We start from the raw sequence: 12,222 nt of genomic DNA, 5'->3' as shown, positions 1-12,222 counted from the left end.
TAGATCTCTACCAATTCTGTTTGACGGAAGTATATAAAAGCCTCCTTCAAACCTTTATTTTAGCTTAAGTAAGGTTGGAATTTCTTTAAAAAATGTTCAGTGCGAAAATAAAACAAATGCAAAAATATACATATGGATTTGCCTAGTGCTGATATCTTATTGTCATTTATCTACGATTGAGCCTCTAAGTTCCAGATACTTATGTATAGCTACTCTCTTGACATATTCTCTTGTACATTAGTTATGCACTTCCAACACAACATTTTCAAAACTGAATTATTTATCTTTATCTGCCCAGCGGTAGCATCCCCAGTTCCCCACCCAAACCATTCTACTTTCGGTGTTTCCTGTTTTGGGCAACTGCACCACCATCCATCCAGTTAGGTAAGCCCGAAATCTTGGATTTTTCTTTGACATCACCCTCTCCTTCACCTCCCAAGGTTAACCCATGTTAAAATCTTGTCAACTTTCCCACTTAAATGTCTCCCAGATTCATCTACTTATCTCTACTTCTGCAGTACCCTCCATCCAAGCTATTGTAATCATAAAAGCTTCCTAACTTGTCTCCTCGCTTCCATTAAGCAGATGAGTTGACCAATATATACATGGATCATGTTCTGGGGAACCTCAGCCTAGTTAATAAATTTTTTAGTTTCCTATTGCTCTCAGAATCAAAACAGAAATCCTTTAATGTGGCTTCAGAGGTCCTGCAAGTGCTTACCTTAGCTACCCTTTCATTTCCCTGTCTACTGCTGCCTTTGCCCTCTTCTCTCCAACAACACTGGTCTGTTACTAACCATGCTCTCTCCCAACTCAGACCACATTCACATCTCAGTACTTCCGCTTGGCATGCTCTTGACTCTCTTTTGACCTATTTAGCTCTTATTCATCCTTCCATCTCTTAGCTCCATTGTCACTTCCCAGGGATGCTTTCCCAGAGTTTTCTATCCAGGTTAAATTTTCTTTTTAGCCTGGCCTGTGGTGGCTTAGTGGATAATATGTCAACCTGTAACACTGAGGTCGCTGGTTCAAATACCTGAGCTTGCCTGCTCAAGGCATATACAACAAGCAATCAGTGAACAACTAAAGTGAAGTAACTATGAGTTGATACTTCTCACCTTGCTTCCCCACCTCCCATAAAATCAATAAATAAAAATTTAAATTTTCTTTTCATTTATTATTTATTTTATTTATTCTTTTATTTTTAAGTGAAAGGAGGGGAGATAGTGAGACAAACTCCCGCATACACCATCACCAGGACCCACCTGGCAACCTCTGGTCTGGGGCAAATGTTGAAATCAATTGAGCTATTTTTAGCACCTGAGGCTGACATGATGGTTGCCACTCTTAGCACTTAGAGCCGACACTCAAACCAATCAAGCCACTGGCTGCAGGAGGGGAAGAAGAAAAGGAGAAGGAGGAGAAGAGAAGTAGACGATCGTTTCTCCTGTGTGCCCTGACTGAGAATCAAACCTGAAATGTCCATAAGCTGGGCTGATGCTCTATCTACTAAGCCACTGGCCAGGGCCAATCTTTAGATTTTAAACCACCTTTTATTCTTGATTTAAACCCCAAACCCCATTTTGTCACATATTGTTGAATTCTTTATTTTTTAAATTTTAATGTAGTGACATTAATAAATCAAGGTACATATGTTCAGAGAAAACATCTCCAGGTTATTTTGACATTTAATTATGTTGCATACCCATCACCCAAAGTCAAATTGTCATCTGTCACCTTCTATCTGGTTTTCTTTGTGCCCCTCGCCTCCCCCCTCCCCCCTCACCTCCCCCCCATAACCACCACACTCTTGTCCATGTCTCTCAGTCTCGTTTTTATGTCCCACTTATATTTAGAATCATGCAGTTCTTAGTTTTTTCTGATTTACTTATTTTACTTCGTATAATATTATCAAGATCCATCCATGTACTTGTAAATGACCCGATGTCATCATTTCTTATGGCTGAGTAGTATTCCATAGTATATATGTACCACATCTTCTTTTTCCAGTCATTTATTGAAGGGCTTTTTGTTGTTTCCATGTCTTGGCTACTGTGAACAATGCTTCAATAAACATGGGGCTGCATGTGTCTTTATTTACCAATGTTTTTTAGTTTTGGGAGTATATACTCAGTAGAGGGACTGCTGGGACATATGGTAGTTCTATTTTTAGTTTTTTGAGGAGCCACCATAATTTATTCCATAATGGTTGTATTACTTTACATTCCCACCAACAGTGGATGAGGGTTCCTTTTTCTCCACAGCCTCTCCAACACTTGCTATTACTTTTCTTGTTGATAATAGCCAATCTAACAGGTGTGAAGTGGTATCATATTATAGTTTTGATTTGCATTTCTCTAATAACTAATGAAGATGAGCATCTTTTCATATATCTGTTGGCCATTTGTATTTCTTCCTGAGAGAAGTGTCTGTTCATGTCCTCTTCCCATTTTTATTGATATGAACTTTCCTCTTATCACTGCTTTTGCTGCATCCTAGAGATTCTGATATGTCATATTGTTATTTTCATTTGTCTGTATGTATCTTTTGATCTCTGCACTTATTTCTTCTTTGACCTACTCATTTTTTAAAAGTATGTTGTTTAGTTTCCACATTTTTTTATGTTTTTTTATCCCTTTTTTGCAGTTGAATTCTAGTTTCAAGGCTTTATGATCAGAAAATATGCTTAGTACAATTTCAATTTTTCTGAACTTGCTGATGTTATTTTTGTGGCCCAACATATGATCAATTCTTGAGAATGTGCCATGTACACTAGAGAAAAATGTATATTCTGTCACTTTGGATGAAATGTCCTGTTGATGTCTATCATATCCAATTGTTTTAGTGTTTCATTTAAGGCCAATATTTCTTTATTGATTTTCTGTTTGGATGAACAATCTAGAGCCGTCAGCGGTGGATTGAAGTCTACAAATATGATTATATTTTTGTCAGTTTTTGTTTTTAGGTAAGTCAGTAGCTGTCATATATTTTGGTGCTCCTAGGTTTGGTGCATATATATTAAGAAGTGTTATGTCTTCTTGATTCAGTGTCCCCAAAATCATTAGGAAATGACCATTTTTGTCTCTGATTACTTTTCCTGACTTGTAGTCAGCATTGTTAGATATGAATATTGCTACACCTGCTCATTTTTGGATGTTATTTGCTTGGAGTACTGTTTTCCAGCCTTTCACTTTGAACTTGTTTTTATCCTTGTAGCTTAGATGTGTTTTTTGTAGGCAGCATACAGTTGGATTTTTTTAAATCCATTCTGCTACTCTGTGTCTTTTTATTGGTGAGTTCAATCCATTTACAGAGAGTGTAATTATTCACACGTGAAGGTTTCCTGTTGCCATTTTATATATTGCTTTCTGTTAGTTTTTTATCTTGTTTGATTCTTCTCTTTTGTTTTTTTATCATTTGTTTTTGTTTGGTTGTAATCCATACTTCTTTCCTCTGTTACTTCTTTTTTCAAGTCATGTGCTTCTGTGGTGGTTTTTTCAAGGGTCGTTACCATTAAGTAATGGAAAGGGTATCTACCATGTTCATTGTAGTACACTTTCTTATGTGTGCTTCTGCACTCCATCTTCCTTTGCTACTGTTAATCTTCGTCCTCTCCTCTTTTTTGTTTTTGTTGTCACAGTTTAAATTTGATTATTTTTGTGTTCTTGGTGGAGCTTTTACTTGTGGTTTTGTTTTGTTCTTTGTATCTGGTTGGAGAACCCCCTTTAGTATTTCCTGAAGTGGGGGTTTTCTGGTGATAAATTCCCTCATCTTTTCTGTATCTGTGAATGTTTTATTTCTTCTTCATATTTGAAGGATAGCTTTGATGGGTATAGTATTCGTGGCTGAAAGTTCCTCTTTTCAGGACTTTAAATATTGGGGTCCACTCTCTTCTAGCTTGTAGAGTTTCTGCTGAGAAATCTGATGATAATCTAATAGGCCTTCCTTTATATGTTGTATTCTTCTATTCCCTGGCTGCCTTGAGAATTTTTTCTTTGTCATTGGTTTGTGCCAATTTCATTATGATGTGCCTTGGAGTAGGTTTGTTGGGGTTAAGATAACTTGGTGTTTGCTTCTGGAATTTGAGGCTTTAGTTCTTTTCATAGGCTTGGGAAGTTCTCATCTATTATTTGTTTGAATATGTTCTCCATTCCATTTTCTCTCTCTTCTTCTTCTGATATGCCTATTATTCTTATGTTTTTCTTTTTGATGAAAAACATAAGACAATTCCTGTAGGGCTTTCTCATTTTTTTAAATTCATAAGTCTCTCTCCTCTTTTCTCTGTTGTTCTTCAAGTTGCCTGTCTTTTATGTCACTAATTCTCTCTTTTATCTGGCTTGTTCTATTAGCTAAGCTTGTTACCTCATTTTTCAGTTCATGAATTGAGTTTTTCATCTCTATTTGATTTGTTTTTATAGTTTCAATTTCCTTGGTAATATATTTTTTCTATTTATTGAGTTGTTTTTTGAGCTCCCTAAATTGCCTTTCTGTGTTTTCTTGTATATCCCTGAGTATTATTAGGATTTCTATTTTAAATTCTCTGTCATTTAACTCCAAGGTTTCCAATATATTAAAATTATTTTCTATAGATATTTCCTCATCTATCTGTGCTACATCTGTGTGTTTTGTATCTATGATATTTGATTTCCTTTTTCTTAATGGCATCTGAGTGTGGTTTTGTTAATAACACTAATGAGAATTAATAAAGAATAAAAAGTAAAAAAATAGATAAAAATAATTTAAAAAAATTATTATTATTTCTTTTTTTTGAGAAAATATTATGGAAAAACTGAGAATTATATTGTGCTAAATGGAACAAAAACTACCTAGAATGGAGGGCTTGAGTTAGGGAGAAGTGACAAAGGGGTAAAAAATGAGGTAAGGACACACAAAAAGCATAAAAAGAAAAAATTTGGATCAAGAATAAAGCAATTTGCTTGTAAATGATGGTTGAATGAGAGATATAGTTAAATAGGTAAAAAGAAAACAAGAAAAAGAAAAAAATACTATTGTATTAAGTGGAACAGAAACTACATAGAATGGAGAGCCAGGGTTGGGGGGAATGCTAATGAGTTAAAAAGTGAAGTAAAAAGCACACAAAATGCCACAAAGAAAAAAATTTGAATCCAAAATAAAATAATTTGTTTGTGAGTGAGGATTGAATGATAGAAAATGTGAAAGAGAAAAGGAGAAACTAATAGAGAGGGAGAAAAAAGAAAAAGAAAAATAGAAGAAGAAAAATACAAACAGAGTTAAGGTTTTTGGAGTGTAACCCTCATAGAAAGAAAAAAGAAAAGAAAAAAAAAAGGGAAATGTAACACCTATGGATAATGTATTTCAAGATGAAGAGAAAAGAATAAGACAAGCAGAGGATAAAAGGACCAAGGTGGAAGAAAAATATAAAGATAAGAAAATGAAAGAAACAAAAAAAAAGTGAAAAAAGTTATAGAGACTGTGGATTATTCTTGATTTTGAGAGCTTATCTTCTTTTTTTTTTTTTCTTCTCCCTCTTCCTGGTAAGTGGCACTGTGCCCCAGGCTCTGCCCTTGTGGCACACTTAGGTAGAGATTTTCAGTTGATGTGAAAAGTAATGGCAATGTCATATACTAGGCCTCAGTCTTGTTGATATTCGAGGCTTGTTAGCATTTGCAGGCTCCAACAATGGGAGGGTCCATTTTCCTGGAGCCTCTCTCCAAATATTTCCTTCCTGAATTTGCAGCCTGGTGATCCAGCTATGAAGTTGCCCCTGCCACTGCCTGGAGAGTAAGAGGCCCTAAGAGCTGGCAAATCCCCCTTCAGCACAGGGCTCTGGGTAAGGCTTTGCCAGCCAGAGCTGCCAGCATAATCAGGCAGGCCTGGGAGCCAATTGCTCTCAAGGTGTCTTTCTATGAGCTTTCAGGTATGTCTAGTATGCCTCAGCACTCTGTGGAACCACTCTCCCCAGGCTTTTTGCACTTTTTAACCTATATTGGCTGGCAGGAAGATGCCCCAGTCGCTGCCTGCAGAACAGGAGGTCTTAAAAACTGCCAAGTCCTTCCTTTTAGCGTACAGCCCTGAGTATGAAAGCTCTGCCGACCAGAGCCACCAGCTTAAGCAAGTAGGAGGGCATGTTGACTTTTGTTCAGGCTCCTTTCTAAGGTTCCCTGGGTATGTTTAGGTAAATTTGCCTTAGGGTTCCATGGGATTGCCCTCTGCAGGCTTCTCCCTTGTTAAAAAGCCTACAGCCTAGCCTGCCCAACTTCTGCAGTGTTCTCTGAGGTCTGTTCTGTAGGAATGTGTCACACATAAATGCTGAGAAAATAATACGTTCTAACTCCATAGAGAGATAACAATGAAAACTCCACAATTCATACTTTTTTGGAGTGTATTCCTCCCTTAGATGGTTTTAATCTTTATTCCTTTCTTGTAATAAATCATAACTGCTTACAGTGAGTTTTGTGAGTCCTAGTGAATTATCAACCTTCTGGGTAGTTTTGGCACCCTCTGAACCCCCAGTTGGTGTCTGCAGAGAGAGTAGGTATTCTAGTGTGGGGACTGTGCTCCTCCATTGAGCTTTTCATTGTCTAACTGGTGAAGAGAACACCAGGAGAAAGATACAGGTTAGTAGTGGAGAGAGATGTTGTTGGATGACATACTCCTTCAAAATTTTAAGTTTTAAAGCATTTTTTCTTGTTTACAAGAGGATGTTAATTAGAGTTTCAATATTTGTCCTGCGATTGTTAAACTTCTAAAATCTCCTTGGTCCTTCAATAAAAAACAAACCAAATATATATATAAAACCTTTTGTCTGTTTACTTAGTTGATGCTAATATTTTGTCAGACCAGGCCTACTTAGGATGTTGGACAAAAGAGAGCAAGGCAGTTCCCTCTATTACTTTTAAAGTTCTCCTTGTGAAGGGAGTGGAGATGATTGGGGTCCCTGAAGTAGAACCCAATACAGAAAGTCACCACTGTCAGGAGGGAGAAGTTACACTTCAGAAATGGGAGAAGAGAGTCTTGTCCCATTTTTAACTTTTTTTTTCTTTTTCTCTTTCTTTTTTTTTTTTACGCTTCATGAATTTGCATGTCATCCATGTGCAGGGGCCATGCTAATCTTCTCTGTATCGTTCCAATTTTAGTATATGTGCTGCCGAAGCAAGCACCCATTTTTAACTTTTATAAGCTCAAAATAACTTTTGAAGATTCTAGTCTTCTATTTATCACAAACTCTAAAGTATAAGACACTAATCATTAGTCCTGATCCAGTCACATGTCCAAAATCATTTAATTTACTTGAATCAGATTATGCTCATTATGCTCACTGATTCAACTAAGAGAATGGTCATAAGAAGTAACAGTATCAGTGTGCCTATGCTTCTAAAACCCAGTCCTGAAATGTTTAAAAACTATTCCTCAGCCTAAATATGTGGGTGGAATGCAGAGCACATTCCTAGCAGCTATGGCTGATGCAATGCTGTGAGAATACTCCAACTCCCAGAACCCTCCTGGGCACACCCAGGAAGGGAGCTCGCCCACTATAAGGAAGTGACTCAGTGCGAACCACGCATCTCCTTGATCTTTTCAGCCATTGGCTTTGAGGAACATGCTATAACACCCTATAGGCTGAACCTATATATATAAGCTAGCTTACTTCCTGAGTAAAGTGGATCTGCGTCACTGAACCTGGTCCCCGGAGTCAGGTCTTTGCGTCTCCATCATCCTCACCTCTAGCAGGACTTGTCCACATAAATCCAGATTATATCAGTTTGCAAATTCTTTTTCTAGTCACTTGTTATTTTCACAAAATTTTGTGCTCTAAATTATACTTTTGTACATCTTTCAACTTTCATAAAATTCTGAGAACTATTATAGTCTGTGAGGACAAAATGAGGTGACCCCCAAGAATATCAGAGATAAAGAAGACAAGGTTGTCTTCTGAGAAATAAATCAGCACATGATGGGAAGAGACGAATGTCTCCTGTCTCTGGAATAGTTCCTTGACTAGGAACAGATAAATTGGCTCAATCAGAAATATTTACATCTAAGTAAGAAAGTATCAACAGAACTTGGGGGACAAGCAAAGAAAATGAAGCAATGTCTGAATTTAGGGAACTTGAAAATTCTAGAGCTGTATTTTGCTATGAGGTTAGCACATTTCAGTCAAATCCTCTTTAGAATATCCACCATCTTTGGCTTTATTCTTTACTAAGACAGCCAAATTCTGATTAAAAGTTGGAAGAAGGAGATGCTTTCATTAGTGTGATTGATCATTTTCATCATTGATAAAAGATTACCAGCTTCACTACAAAAGAAATAACTGCATTCTGATTTACACATAAGTCCAGAGCTGTGATTTTCAACTGGTATGCTGCTGCACACCAGCATGCTGCAAAAATTTCTAAAACAGGCAATACCTGACTATTGAATCAGGGGCACTGACCTCTTTTCTCTCAGACTAACAAATTAAAAAATGAGAACAGCCAACACATCAATAGCCATTCAGAGTAAATGAATCAAAATTATACCTACTTTTTTTGTCAGATTGGTAAAATAAATACAGGTTTTGGAGTACTGCCAAACTTTAGTAATTAGTTTATATGTGCCATGAGGTGAAAAAGGCTAAAAATCAATAATGTAGAATTAGGTTTGATTAGCATTGGTCCAATGACCAGAGACAGACTACCAAAAGGTGCTATATATTCTAGTTTCAGAACAGGTAATGTTGAGGAGCCGACGCTAGACTTTGATAGCATCACCAGGTTCACCCTACCCTTGAGGCCTATAGGCAGTCAGCAAGCCCTTACCAGGTGACTCACCTTCAATTTCTCCTTCATGGCCTGTCTTTCATATAAAATTTCTATCCACACCTTTATAACCACTAGGTTATTATTAAACTGCCGTGTATTCTGTAAGAAAAATAGGCACAATTTTTAGTAATCACTAAATGAATGTGTGTATAAGTGAATTAATAATTAAGTTGTTGTTAGAAAACAGAGATTAAGGTATTAATTTACACAGAAAGCCAATCAAAAAGATATGACTTAATGATTTTACATTTATGGCCTTTTCAGTGGGTTTCCCAGCGATTCCCACCCCAACGCCTCATAGAATGACATATCAAAGACTCTTATAAACTCTACCAGAATGACAGCTCATGTTTAATGCATTCAGAGATCCCCAAAATATACATTTAAACTTTGTCAGTGATTCTAGATCATTTCTCCTTCCCATCCTGTGGTACTTGATGATAGAACACTTTAGAGTGCATAAAGCAATTTCTTATTAGAATTGAAGTTAGGTTATCCAATAATTATTCTTGGGAATTTTTTTTATTTTAATGTTTTCTGCTGAATCTAAGAAAAGAAAATAGACAACTTGTTTTTTGTTTTATTTCCAAAATTCATTGATTCACTCTGAAAATAATTAACATAGATTTGGCAAAAGAATAAAATTTATGCCACTAAACCCATAATTCCTAACAATATAATTCTTTTAATTTTATGAAAGAATGAAAAAAAAACATTGTCCTTTCTTTATCTGTTTTAAAAATAGCAAATATATATTTAGGGAAAACATCAGAATACTTTACTATCATGCCTTGAAATTTAAATGTTTTTTCATACTTATTCTAGTAGCACTCAATTATATTTGAATAGTGATAGAACATTTGCACTTATAAAATGAAGATAAATCAATGCAGAAATGAGTAGGGTTATTTGACAGTAACAAGATACAGCCTTTATTTTAAGATGACAGATTACTCAAAAGATAAGGGCATTTCAGGGTGAATGGTGCCTCATTGTATTGTTCAAAGACACACTTGGACTAATCTTTCATTAACTTGTCATATAAATTCAAATACTCATTCATAAAATGATCTAAAACTTTTCAAGTTGTATTTGACTCAAGTATACCAGCAACCTTCAAATAGACAAAATTTTCTAAACTTTATGCCTTTCCAAGTAATTATGAGAATTTATTGCATTCTAATTTTATTACTTTATTTTTTATATAAAGATTTTCTCTGTTATTTTCCAGGGTAAAATCAAAATATATTTTAAATTATGTTTTATGTAATTATAAAACATAAATTTGGATGAGCTCTGATGAAATTTTTGTAAATTGATTTATGGCGTTTTGGTTTCCAATGAATATTTACAAACCATAAGATGTAAAATGTGTTTTAATTAGAATGGGATTTTTCAATTGTTGAGAAAATTTTAAATTGTATAACAAAATTCTAACAGCAAAAATGACCTTTGGATCTACTTCAGTTTATTTATGAGACGAGAAAACAAAATCTCATAGAAGTTTAGCAAATTACTCCATGTCACACTAATTCAAATTAGTAATAGTTTCATGAATGAACTTGTATTGTTTGGCTCCAAGTATTATAATTTTATCATGTTATATTTGTAAACATATACTCTTTAATTTTTAGATTAGGATATTATGAGTATTTAATTTTCTTTATAAACTCTTAACTAAATATTATTCCAAGGAGTGTCCTTACCACCTTACCATTTTACAATCAGAGGTCATTTTGTAAGTTGCACTTGATGAGTTCTCATGCTGCCTGTATTACCAAGCCTGGGGGAGAAACCACTTTCTGGCTCTAGGACTCTCCACCAAAAACACCTCTTTTGGGTAGGACTTATTCTGTAGCAGTGATATTAATGCACTCAACCTCAACACAGACTCAAATAGATGAATACCAGAATATTAAACTGATTACTGTGTAGGCTTGGTTTCTAGACATGTTCTAAGCCCATGGTAAAGTTTAGTCATGGAGCTGAACTACATGTGTTCTAGCCCTAGCTCAGGGATCTTAGGCAAGGTACAGAGCATTTTGTGTGTGTGTGTGTCTCAGTCTCTTCATTATTAAAATGGAGTTAGTGAATAACTACCTCATATGTATTCCATAAATGAATATAAGTAAATATATACAAATGACTTAGGCTAATCTATGTACAGAGGTGCTCAGCAAATGTTAGCTTACATCATCATCATCATCATTGTTATTATGTAACTTTTATTGCAAAACTTTACAGGTAAGTCACCTATTTTCTATTTAAAAATTGATCCCACCCTCAATCATAGTATATCATAGCCTCTCAGGCAAATAGCTTTGCAAGATTAAAGTCAAGAAACTATTAAAGGAAAAATGCAAAAGTATCTCTGTCCAGCTGTATGAATATAAAGTTATATTCACCAAGCCTTTACACCATGAAACAGAATATACAAAATGAAGCATATCTTTTATTTCTTTACCAAAAGCAATTTTTCTAGATATAATGGGTCCCAGGCAAGTAGATTCCTACAAAGCTAAACTCTACAAATTACATTAATGAGAGAATCTTCGTGGAAAATCATGCTCAGAACATGCAAGTAAATATAACTTTTTAGATGTTAAAAAGCTAGGTATTTGATGATAATTTTATGTTTTCTATTGAAATGGGAGTAATAGGAGGATCTTAACCTTAGAAAAAGAGGTAGAGTTTTGCATTAGACAGTTTTACATAAGATGATGAATAATTACAAATGAGAACACTAAATTTGATATTGGGTTAAAGATAGATTAATGAATCAAGTTATTCAAAGTTAATACAAAAATAAGAGAAACATGTTTTTTTTTAATAAATTTTTATTAATGGTAATGGGATGACATTAATAAATCAGGGTACATATATTCAAAGAAAACATGTCTAGGTTATTTTGTCATCAAATTATGTTGCAAACCCCTCGCCCAAAGTCAGATTGTCCTCCGTCACCCTCTATCTAGTTCGAGAAACATGTTTTATATCCAAATGAGAGTGAGTTTAAAACTATAAAAGATTCTCACAGTATTCTATACCTATGTCCTTCAGGATCTATTAGATCCAGTTGATTTGAGAGTTGCTGGAATTGAAGCAAAAAATAAAATTTTAAAATTTTTATCTTTTATGGTTTTAATTTTGCTGACTTTATGAAAATATCCTCTTGATTCGGTTTCAAGCTTAACAGTTAGAGAAATATTTATTTTAATATTCTGTTATATTAGTCTTATTAAGTTTTAAATCAGCACAAAAAAAATACTGGTGATTGAATAAGTATTCAAAATTTTAATAGTCAATCAAAGTAAATTCACCGCACCACATAGTATTCTGATGAAAACATACATGAACGTTCTCCTTTGCTGTTTTAGGTCAATCAAGGATTTTACTGAAAACTGTCAAAAGGAAATGAGCTTTATCCACAAATTGG

General features: G+C 34.9%; 1 non-coding gene across 1 annotated transcript; it reads right to left on the bottom strand.

Annotated features, from left to right (window-relative positions):
* Window positions 1–7,035: 7,035 nt before the first annotated feature.
* On the bottom strand, window positions 7,036–7,142 carry LOC136327912 (U6 spliceosomal RNA). The gene has a single exon (XR_010729968.1). It is a non-coding gene; the product is annotated as a U6 spliceosomal RNA (small nuclear RNA).
* Window positions 7,143–12,222: the final 5,080 nt, after the last annotated feature.

This window comes from Saccopteryx bilineata, chromosome 2 (genome assembly GCF_036850765.1).
Source record: "Saccopteryx bilineata isolate mSacBil1 chromosome 2, mSacBil1_pri_phased_curated, whole genome shotgun sequence".
NCBI classification, from domain to species: domain Eukaryota; kingdom Metazoa; phylum Chordata; class Mammalia; order Chiroptera; family Emballonuridae; genus Saccopteryx; species Saccopteryx bilineata.
The sequence above is the reverse complement of the archived record's forward strand: the minus strand, read 5'-3'. Positions and strand labels throughout refer to the sequence as shown.